Source organism: Schistocerca gregaria, chromosome 1 (assembly GCF_023897955.1).
Source record: "Schistocerca gregaria isolate iqSchGreg1 chromosome 1, iqSchGreg1.2, whole genome shotgun sequence".
Lineage (NCBI taxonomy): Eukaryota > Metazoa > Arthropoda > Insecta > Orthoptera > Acrididae > Schistocerca > Schistocerca gregaria.
This window is the reverse complement of record NC_064920.1, coordinates 230213164-230224039: the sequence shown is the minus strand read 5'-3', so window position 1 is coordinate 230224039 and position 10876 is coordinate 230213164.

The window sequence follows — 10876 nt, the reverse complement described above, 5'->3', positions numbered from 1 at the left end:
GGATACATTCGGACGTGCATTGTCCTGTTGGAACAGCAAGTTCCCTTGCCGGTCTAGGAATGGTAGAACGATGGGTTCGATGACGGTTTGGATGTACCGTGCACTATTCAGTGTCCCCTCGACGATCACCAGAGGTGTACGGCCAGTGTAGGAGATCGCTCTCCACACAATGATGCCGGGTGTTGGCCCTGTGTGCCTCGGTCGTATGCAGTCCTGATTGTGGCGCTCACCTGCACGGCGCCAAACACGCATCATTGGCACGAAGGCAGAAGCGACTCTCATCGCTGAAGACGACACGTCTCCATTCGTTCCTCCATTCACGCCTGTCGCGACACCACTGGAGGCGGGCTGCACGATGTTGGGGCGTGAGCGGAAGACGGCCTAACGGTGTGCGGGACCGTAGCCCAGCTTCATGGAGACGGTTGCGAATGGTCCTCGCCGATACCCCAGGAGCAACAGTGTCCCTAATTTGCTGGGAAGTGGCGGTGCGGTCCCCTACGGCACTGCGTAGGATCCTACGGTCTTAGCGTGCATCCGTGCGTCGCTGCGGTCCGGTTCCAGGTCGACGGGCACGTGCACCTTCCGCCGACCACTGACGACAACATCGATGTACTGTGGAGACCTCACGCCCCACGTGTTGAGCAATTCGGCGGTACGTCCACCCGGCCTCCCGCATGCCCACTATACGCCCTCGCTCAAAGTCCGTCAACTGCACATACGGTTCACGTCCACGCTGTCGTGGCATGCTACCAGTGTTAAAGAATGCGATGGAGCTCCGTATGCCACGGCAAACTGGCTGACACTGACGGCGGCTGTGCACAAATGCTGCGCAGCTAGCGCCATTCGACGGCCAACACCGCGGTTCCTGGTGTGTCCGCTGTGCCGTGCGTGTGATCATTGCTTGTACAGCCCTCTCGCAGTGTCCGGAGCAAGTATGGTGGGTCTGACACACCGGTGTCAATGTGTTCTTTTTTCCATTTCCAGGAGTGTATCTTGCAACTGAAGGAGATGAAATTTTTGAATCTTTCTTCGATTTCTACGTTTATTACTGGAACTGTTGTTGTTGTGATCTTCACTCCTGAGACTGCTTTCATGCAGCCATCCATGCTACTCTATCCTGTGCAAGCTTCTTCATCTCCCAGTACCCACTGCAACCTATATCTTTCTCAATATGCTTAGTGTATTCATCTCTTGGTCTCCCTCTACGATTTTTACCCTCCAGGCTGCCCTCTAATACTAAATTGGTCATCCCTTGATGCCTCAGAACATGCCCTACCAACCGATCCCTTCTTCTTTCAAGTTGTGCCACAAATTCCTCTTCTCTCCAATTCTATTCAATACCTCCCCATTAGTTATGTGATCAACCCATCTAATCTTCAGCATTCTTCTGTAGCACCACATTTTCGAAAGCATCTATTCTCTTCCTGTCCAAACTATTGATCATCCACGTTTCACTTCCATACACAATCCATACAAATACTTTCAGAAACGACTTCCTGACACTTAAATCTATACTCGATGTTAACAAATTTCTCTTCTTCAGAAAAGCTTTCCTTGCCATTGCCAGTCTTCATTTTATATCCTCTCTATATCGACCATCATCAGTTATGTTTCTCCCCAAATAGCAAAACTCCTTTACTACTGTAGGTGTCTCATTTCCTAATCTAATTCTATCAGCATCACCCGACTTAGTTCGACTACATTCCATTATCCTCGTTTTGCTTTTGTTGATGTTCATCTTATGTCCTCCTTTCAAGACACTGTCCATTCCGTTCAGCTGCTCTTCCAGGTCCTTTGCTGCCTGCTGTCTCTGACAGAATTACAATGTCATCAGCGAAGCTCAAAGTTTTTATTTCTTCTCCATGGATTTTAATTCCACACCGAATTTTTCTTTTGTTTCCTTTACTGCTTTCTCACTATACAGATTGAATAACATTGGGGAGAGGCTACAACCCTGTATCACTCGCTTCCCAACCACTGCTTCCCTTTCATGCCCCTCGACTCTTATAACTGCTATCTGTTTTCTGTACAAATTGTAAATAGCCTTTCGCTTCCTGTATTTTACTCCTGCCACCTTCAGAATTTGGAAGAGAGTATTCCAGTCGACATTGTCAAACGCTTTCTCTAAGTCTGCAAATGCTAGAGAGGTAGGTTTGCTTTTCCTTAATTTTTCTTCTAAGATAAGTCGTAGGGTTAGTATTGCCTCACGTGTTCTAATATTTCTACGGAATCCAAACTGATATTCCCCTAGGTCGGTTTCTACCAGTTTTTCCTTTCATCTGTAAAGAATTCGCGTTAATATTTTGCAGCTGTGGCTTATTAAACTGATAGTTCGGTAATTTTCACATCTGTCAACATCTGCTTTCTTTGAGATTGGAATTATTACATTCTTCTTGAAGTCTGAGGGTATTTCGCCTGTCTCATACATCTTTCTCACCAGATGGTTGAGTTTTGTCAGGGCTGGCTCTCGCTCGGCTATCATTAGTTCTAATGGAATGTTGTCTACTCCCGGGGCCTTGTTGCGGCTCAGATCTTTCAGTGCTGTGTCAAACTCTTCACGCAGTATCATATCTCCCATTTCATCTTCATCTACATCTTCTTCCGGGTCCATAATATTGTCCTCAAGTACATCGCCCTTGTATAGACCGGTTGTTTCAGCAATAGCCCCCATCCTTATCTCGTCGCCGGGGCCGGCCTGTGTGGCCGAGCGGCTCTAGGCGATACAGTCTGGAACCGCGCGACCGCTACGGTCGCAGGTTCGAATCCTGCCTCGGGCATGGATGTGTGTGATGTCCTTAGGTTAGTTAGGATTAAGTAGTTCTAGGGGACTGATGACCACAGCAGTTAAGTCCCATAGTGCTCAGAGCCATTTCGTCGCCGGTAAATCTGCGAATGCTGTGAATCATTTCTTCGATTACCTGGCCATTGTGATCTGTGATCGATGTTGATAGCCTTACTTTCCAGTCAGCATTGCCCACGTCTGTGCAGCCTTAGTCAAATTGTTGGTACCAAATCACTGCGGCAGGATGTGACGTGGTAATTGGCCCATACGAGGGGCGTTTGAAAAGTCCTTGCAAAGTCCAAGAGTTGGCACCACCGGCGCGTATCGCGGTCGTGTTTAGTTAGTAGTCACTTTCGAAAGAACGCACACCAAGTTTCAGCCATATTGGTCTATTTCTTTGTGTTTGGCATTCGTGTGAATCAAGAAAGTCGAGTGATTGTCAAAAAATGGACGAAAAAGAATTTCGTTTGGTGATTAAACATTGCTTTAGGAACGGCAAATCGCCTCAGGAGACTAAAGAGAAGCTTGATAAACATTACGGTAACTCTGCACCTTCGATTAGAACAGATTATAAGTAGTTTCAAAATTTTCGGAGTGGTTATGAGGGCACATGTGATGCTGAACGTTCTGGACGCCCTATGGAGGTTACGACTCCAGAAATCATTGATAAAATCCATGATATGGTGATGGATGACAGAATAGTTAAGGTGCGTGAGATTGGTAGTGCTGTGGCATCTCGAATGAACGGGTACATAATTTTTTTGCATAAACATTCGGACATGAGAAAGCTATCCGCAAGATGGGTTCCGCGATTGCTCACGCTTGACCAAACACGGAATCGTGTGAAGTGTTGCAAGGATTGTTTGCAGCTGTTCAGAAAGAATCCGCAGGACTTAAAGCGTCGTTTCGTCACTGTGGATGAAACATGGAAGCGTTACTATACTCCTGAGACCAAACAACAATCAAAACAATGGGTTACCAAGGGAGAATCTGCACCAAAAAAGGCAAAGACCATTCCTTCGGTCAGAAGGGTTATGGCGAGTGTCTTTTGGGATTCGCAAGGGATAATCCTATCGACTATCTGGAAAAGGGTAACACTATCACAAGTGCATATTATTCATCGTTATTGGACCCTTTGAAAACCGAGCTGCAAGGAAAACGCCGGCGATTGGACGGCAAAAAAGTTATTTTCCATCACGGCAATGCACCAGCATACACCTCAGTTGTGGTCGCAAAATTAATGGAAATAAGATTTCAACTCGTTTCACATCCCCCCTATTCTCCAGACTTGGCTCCCTCGGACTACTATTTGTTACCCAATTTGAAGAAAGGGCTGGCAGGACAAAGATTTTACTCAAACGAGGAGGTGATTGCAGCAACTAATAGCTACTTTGCAGACTTGGACAATTCCTATTATTCGGTAGGGGTCAACAAATTAGAACAGCGTTGGACGAAGTGTATAAGTTTGAAGGGAGACTATGTCGAAGAATAAAAAAGGTTTACCCCAAACATGTAAGTAGTTATTATTTTTGCACAGACTTTTCGAGCGCCCCTCATATAACGCCAGAATTTCACAGTAAACCTTTGTGCAATCCACACGTTTTGCCCACAAGAATCTCACTGTACCGCGTGCTTCAACTATGGAGTGTCTACAGTTGCCGCGCTATTTCTCTCCCACATTGTGATGCATCTGTTATATCACAGCTATACTGCGTCATGCAGGATGATTAATCGGCATCAGGGCGGGGTTTCCTCCTCCTTCTTGTCCAACTGACATAGTGCTCAAGCTCCACTGATCGCAACGACGATTACAAGTTTAATTACATGCCGTCCTTGCTTTCCGTTTTCGCAAGTCGTCTGTGACATCTTCAGTACGTCGTACGTGATATGCGTGTGCACGAGTATCTCTTAATGAGACACATCTGGGACCGTGGTGACAGTCTGTGAGCCAGTTATTTTTACACGCTTGTAGGTATCTGGAGAACGATGTTTATTGTTTACAGTCGTAAAGTGCCTCGTAAGACAAATATTTACGTGTTTCTGGATACATATCAGCCCAGAGACCTAGATCTTCGATCGTACTGTCGGAACATTATTTATCACAAATCTACACTGGCAATTCTAGTCTAAACAACTAAACGATGACCTGTTCTTCTAGCCGAGAGTCACAGCAGATATGGGGAGCTTGTGTATCCAGGGCAGCCACTGGTCACACCCGTGATGACGAAATGGCTTTATTTGCCATTTTCGCAACGTCACTCACCATATTTTCTCATGTCTATTTTAGCGAAATCTGTCGTTTTTCGCGTAGCTACGGAATGAGTCGACGAAGCTGCACTTGCGTAATTCTTCCATTAACATGATATTCGTGTTTCACCACCTTTTTTTTAGAAGTGTTATGTATCGTTAAATTCCTTTTCCCCTATCTGTGGTCTCCATTTACTTATAAACTGCATTTCGGAAGGATTCTGAAGGCATCGTCAAGAAGTTTAATCAACACGTGGAGAAGCTCACGTCAAATACAAGCTGCTATTTACGGAATGGCTTGCCTGTCAGAGTATACCATCAAAACACCTTGCGTCTGCAGGAGGAGGGGTTATTTGTGCTCCGCCAACCTTTGCTGTCCATAGTTAAATACGGTGTGGCATAAAATAACCAATTTCTTCTAAATATTCTTATTATTTCAGAAAGTCTCTTTTAATGCCGTTGAAACTTACAGCTATACTTAGGCAGAACTTTGAAGGCGTCTCTTACCTGAATCATTTGCAACTGACACGTTAATAAGTGGGTGTAGAGGGTCGACAAAATCTTGATTTTTTATCTTACTGCGAAGAATCTGTTTTAAAGAACTAGATTATAAGAAACTAAAACACGACTTTTCAAAAAAAGTGCTAGTGTACATTGTATTTCAATTCATTGTTTAGTTATTTAAACTAATGTCACCGGACAGCTAATTATTTATCCCGCTGCTATTCGCGTTGACTACGGCCAGTAATTTTAACTATAGATACACTGGAATCTCTGAACTGTATTTAACAATGAACCATTGCGTTACGCTGCAATCAATTTTCGAGTCATTTTCAATAACTGCTACTCTACAGACAGTGGCACAATCAACAGAAAAATGCGAGCCAGTGATCATTGTCGGTATCAAATCAGTAAATCAGTCTGGATGATCATGAGTAGAAACCGTACGTATAACAGCTGCACAAACAACGTCACGATGTTGTCTTCGCTCAGTGCCACAGTACATATCAGTACTGATATGTACTGATCAGTAGAGTACCTCCTTACCAACACAGGCAAAACTAGTGTTATCACCACCTCAAGAAGACGGTGAAAGGAAAATTATTATATCAGTTGTCATTATCATTTCTGTGAACAATAAGCTTATTTTTTCATTAGCAAAAGTACGATCATATGGGGCTTACAACGAAATTTGTTGATTGTATTGGCGATTTATTTGTATTGTATTTGTCGTGGTTGGAGGGCCGTCAGTAGGTGCAGGAACAACTTCTGGCTTGCCACTGGAAATTGTGTTAGAAATATAGAAGTTCATGTTGTATATTAATGAAGTGGCAGACAGTATTAAAACTTTTCCCAGATGATGCAGCTATCTACAATGAGGTATAGTCTAAAAAAACTTAACAGATGTTCAGTCTGATCGTGTTAAGATATCAAAGTGATGGAACAACTCACAAGTTAAGGAATGTAAATTTGTTCACTTCACAAAAAGAAGAAACGTTGTGTCCTATGACTACATCCTCCCGCCGGAGGTTCGAGTCCTCCCTCGGGCATGGGTGTGTGTGTTGTTCTTAGCATAAGTTAGTTTAAGTTAGCTTAAGTAGTGTGTAAGTCTAAGGACCGATGACCTCAGCAGTTTGATCACTTAGGAATTCACACACATTTGAACTATGACTACATCATCAATGAGACAGTATTGGAATCAATCTCTCTTGATTCATAGTGATTACGCGACAGTGACTGCTTAAATATTTATCAAGGAAAATCGCCAAACAGCCGTATGTTTTGAGAAATTATTTTATTTAGACAACCAGTTTCAGCATCTCATTAATGCCATCTTCGGGCTCCTACATATTCCATGTGTAGACAGTCAGATACATCGGTACCTGCGTAACGGAGCCATCATCTGGATTTCGTGAGCTTGTTTCTGGAGTGAAAAACGAATTCACGGAATGCAGATATTGATGGCTCTAGTTATGCAAGTATCAATATATCTGATTGTCTGGACATGGAGTGCATAGGGGCCTGAAGAAGGCATTAATGAGTTGCCGAAACTGTTTGTCTAAGTAGAATAACTTCTCAAAACATACGGCTGTTTGGCGATTTTCCTTGGTAAACAATTTTAATCAGCCAACCGATACAAATACTTGGGTGTAACAATTTATACTGATATGTAATGGTATGATCACATTGGCTCTGTTTTTGGTAAACCATAAGGTGGACTTCGGTGGCACCACACCAAAACCGGTGCTAATAGCATAGGCACTTAGGGAACAAACACGACACAGATATGTAAGTCCACGGTATTGGTGATAAGTTGAGAAAACCGTCCCGAAACACCTTTGCTACAAAATACCACTGTTTCCTGCGCATGTACCCCGATATCAATATGGGATATGATCACCATGCACACGTACACAGGCCCCACAGCGGGTTCGCACACTCTGGATCAGGTGACCGAGCAGCTTCTGGGGTATAGCCTCCCATTCTTGCACCAGTGCCTGTCGGAGCTCCTGAAGTGTCGTAGGGGTTTGAAGACGAGCAGCGATACGTCGATCGAGAGCATCCCAGACGTGCTCGATGGGGTTTGGCCACTCCAATTGCCTGATAATATCTATTTCAAAGTACTCCTCCATGATGGCATCCCGATGGGGCCGTGCTTTATCATCCATCAGGAGGAAGGTGGGACCCACTGCACCCCCGAAAAGGCGGACATACTGGTGCAAAATGACGTCCTGATACACCTGACCTGCAACAATTCCTCTGTCAAAGAAATGCAGGGGTGTACGTGCACCAATCCTAAACCCAACCCTCACCATCAAATCACGACCTTCATACAGGTCCCTTTCAAGGACATTAAGGGGTTGGTATCTGGTTCCTTGTTCACGCCGGATGAAAACCCGACGAGAATCACTGTTCAAACTATACCTGGACTCGTCCGTGAACATAACCTGAGACCACTGATCCAATGACCATGTACTGTGTCCTTGACACCACGCTTTACGGGCCCTCCTGTGACCAGGGGTCAGTGGAATGCACCTTGCAGGTCTCCGGGCGAATAAACCATGTCTGTTCAGTCATCTGTAGACCGTGTGTCTGGAGACAACTGTACCAGTGGCTGCGGTAAGGTCCCGAGCAAGGCTTCCTGGCCGTCTGCGGGCACTGATTGTGAGAAATCAGTCTTCTTGTGGTGTTGTACACTGTGGACGTCCCGTACTGCAGCGCCTGGACACGTTTCCTGTCTGCTGTAATCGTTGCCATAATCCTGGGATCACACTTTGTGGCACACGGAGGGCCCGTGCTACGGCCTGCTGTGTTTGACCAGGCTCCAGTCGCCCTAGTATTCTACCCCTCGTAACGTCATCAATATGTGTTCTTTGAGCCATTTTCAACACACAGTCACCATTAGCACGTCTGAAAACGTCTGCACACTTACTCGCTGCACCGTACTCTGACATGCACCAACACTCCTCTGCGTATGTGGACTGCTGCAAGCGCCACCGTGCGACGACCGCAGGCGAAATGCACCGCATGGTCATACCCCGAGGTGACTGAAACCAGCAAACTACCCAGCAGAGCGCTGTTTCACTATGTATCAGCATTATCCTTAATTTATGAGCATGGGTGTACTATCTGTGTACAAAGGAGGTTGCTTACACAACACTCCTAGGATGTTTCTCAAGTGCGTGGGACTCACTCCAAACAGAACTAATACGGGATGTGCAGCGTATACAATGAAGGGCAGCTACGAGTGGTCACAAGGTTTTTCATTCTGCATCTACATCTACAACTACACTCCACAAGGCACGTCACGGTGTGCGGCAGAGGGTACTTCGTGTACCAGTTGCACTTCTCTATTTCCCTTTTCCAGTAACCTATGGTTAGCGGGAAGAGCGATTGCTGGTAAGCCTGCGTGTGGGTTTGAGTCTAAAAAAAATGCTTCAAATGGCTCTGAGAATTATGCGACTTAACTTCTGAGGTCATCAGTCGCCTAGAACGTAGAACTAATTAAACCTAACTAACCTAAGGACATCACACACATCCATGCCCGAGGCAGGATTCGAACCAGCGACCGTAGCGGTCGCTCGGTTCCAGACTGTAGCGCCTAGAACCACACGGCCACTCCGGCCGGCGTTTGAGTCTCCCTAATGTTATCTTGATTGTCTTTTCGCAAGATATGCGTAGGAAAGAAATGGTTCAAATGGCTCTGAGCACTATGGGACTTAACATCAGAGGTCATCAGTCCCCTAGAACTTAGAACTACTTAAACCGAACTAACCTAAGGACATAACACACATCCATGCCCGAGGCAGGATTCGAACCTGCGACCGTAGCGGTTGCCGCGGTTCCAGACTGAAGCGCCTAGAACTGCTTGGCCACACCGGCCGGCTATGCGTAGGAAGAAACAATGACGTTTTCGCGTTTACTGAATGAACCTGTAGCGAAACGCGCTGCTGTTCTTTCGATCTCCTCTGTGTTCTCCATCAGTCCTATTTGGTGAGAATCCCACACTGACGAGCAATATTCAAGTATTGGCCGAACGAGTGCTTTGTAAGCTACATTTCCTGGGGATTCTTCCAATAATTTTGCCTGGGACCTGCGTTACTCGCGATTAATTTTGTGTGGTCATCCCACTTCATATCGCTCCACATACATACCGGGACTCCTAGATATTTTATGCAGGTAATTGCTTACAGTGATGGTTCTGCAATCTTGTGATCATACAGTAAAGTGTGTTTCTGCCTATGTATTCGCAATACGTTACAATTGTGTATGTAGAGGGTCAATTGTCACTTCCTGCACCAAAAGCCAATACTCTGCAGGTCCTGCTGAATTTCGCTACAATTTTCTAGCGTCGACACTTCTCCGCATACAACAACATCATCATCCGCGAGAAGATCCATGAAGCTTCCGACGTTTTCTACTAGTTCATTCACCTATATTGCGAAAAGTAATGGTCCCATACACTCTCTTGGGGCACGCCCGAAGCTACATTTACGTGTGAAGACTTCACGATGATATACTGTATTCTGTTTGCTGGTAGAGTGTCCCAGAGATGCTGAAATGTTCTCCATCAGTCCTATTTGGTGAGAATCCCACACTGACGAGCAATATTCAAGTATTGGCCGAACGAGTGCTTTGTAAGCTACATTTCCTGGGGATTCTTCCAATAATTTTGCCTGGGACCTGCGTTACTCGCGATTAATTTTGTATGGTCATCCCACTTCATATCGCTCCACATACATACCGGGACTCCTAGATATTTTATGCAGGTAATTGCTTACAGTGATGGTTCTGCAATCTTGTGATCATACAGTAAAGTGTGTTTCTGCCTATGTATTCGCAATACGTTACAATTGTGTATGTAGAGGGTCAATTGTCACTTCCTGCACCAAAAGCCAATACTCTGCAGGTCCTGCTGAATTTCGCTACAATTTTCTAGCGTCGACACTTCTCCGCATACAACAACATCATCATCCGCGAGAAGATCCATGAAGCTTCCGACGTTTTCTACTAGTTCATTCACCTATATTGCGAAAAGTAATGGTCCCATACACTCTCTTGGGGCACGCCCGAAGCTACATTTACGTGTGAAGACTTCACGATGATATACTGTATTCTGTTTGCTGGTAGAGTGTCCCAGAGATGCTGAAATGTTCTCCATCAGTCCTATTTGGTGAGAATCCCACACTGACGAGCAATATTCAAGTATTGGCCGAACGAGTGCTTTGTAAGCTACATTTCCTGGGGATTCTTCCAATAATTTTGCCTGGGACCTGCGTTACTCGCGATTAATTTTGTATGGTCATCCCACTTCATATCGCTCCACATACATACCGGGACTCCTAG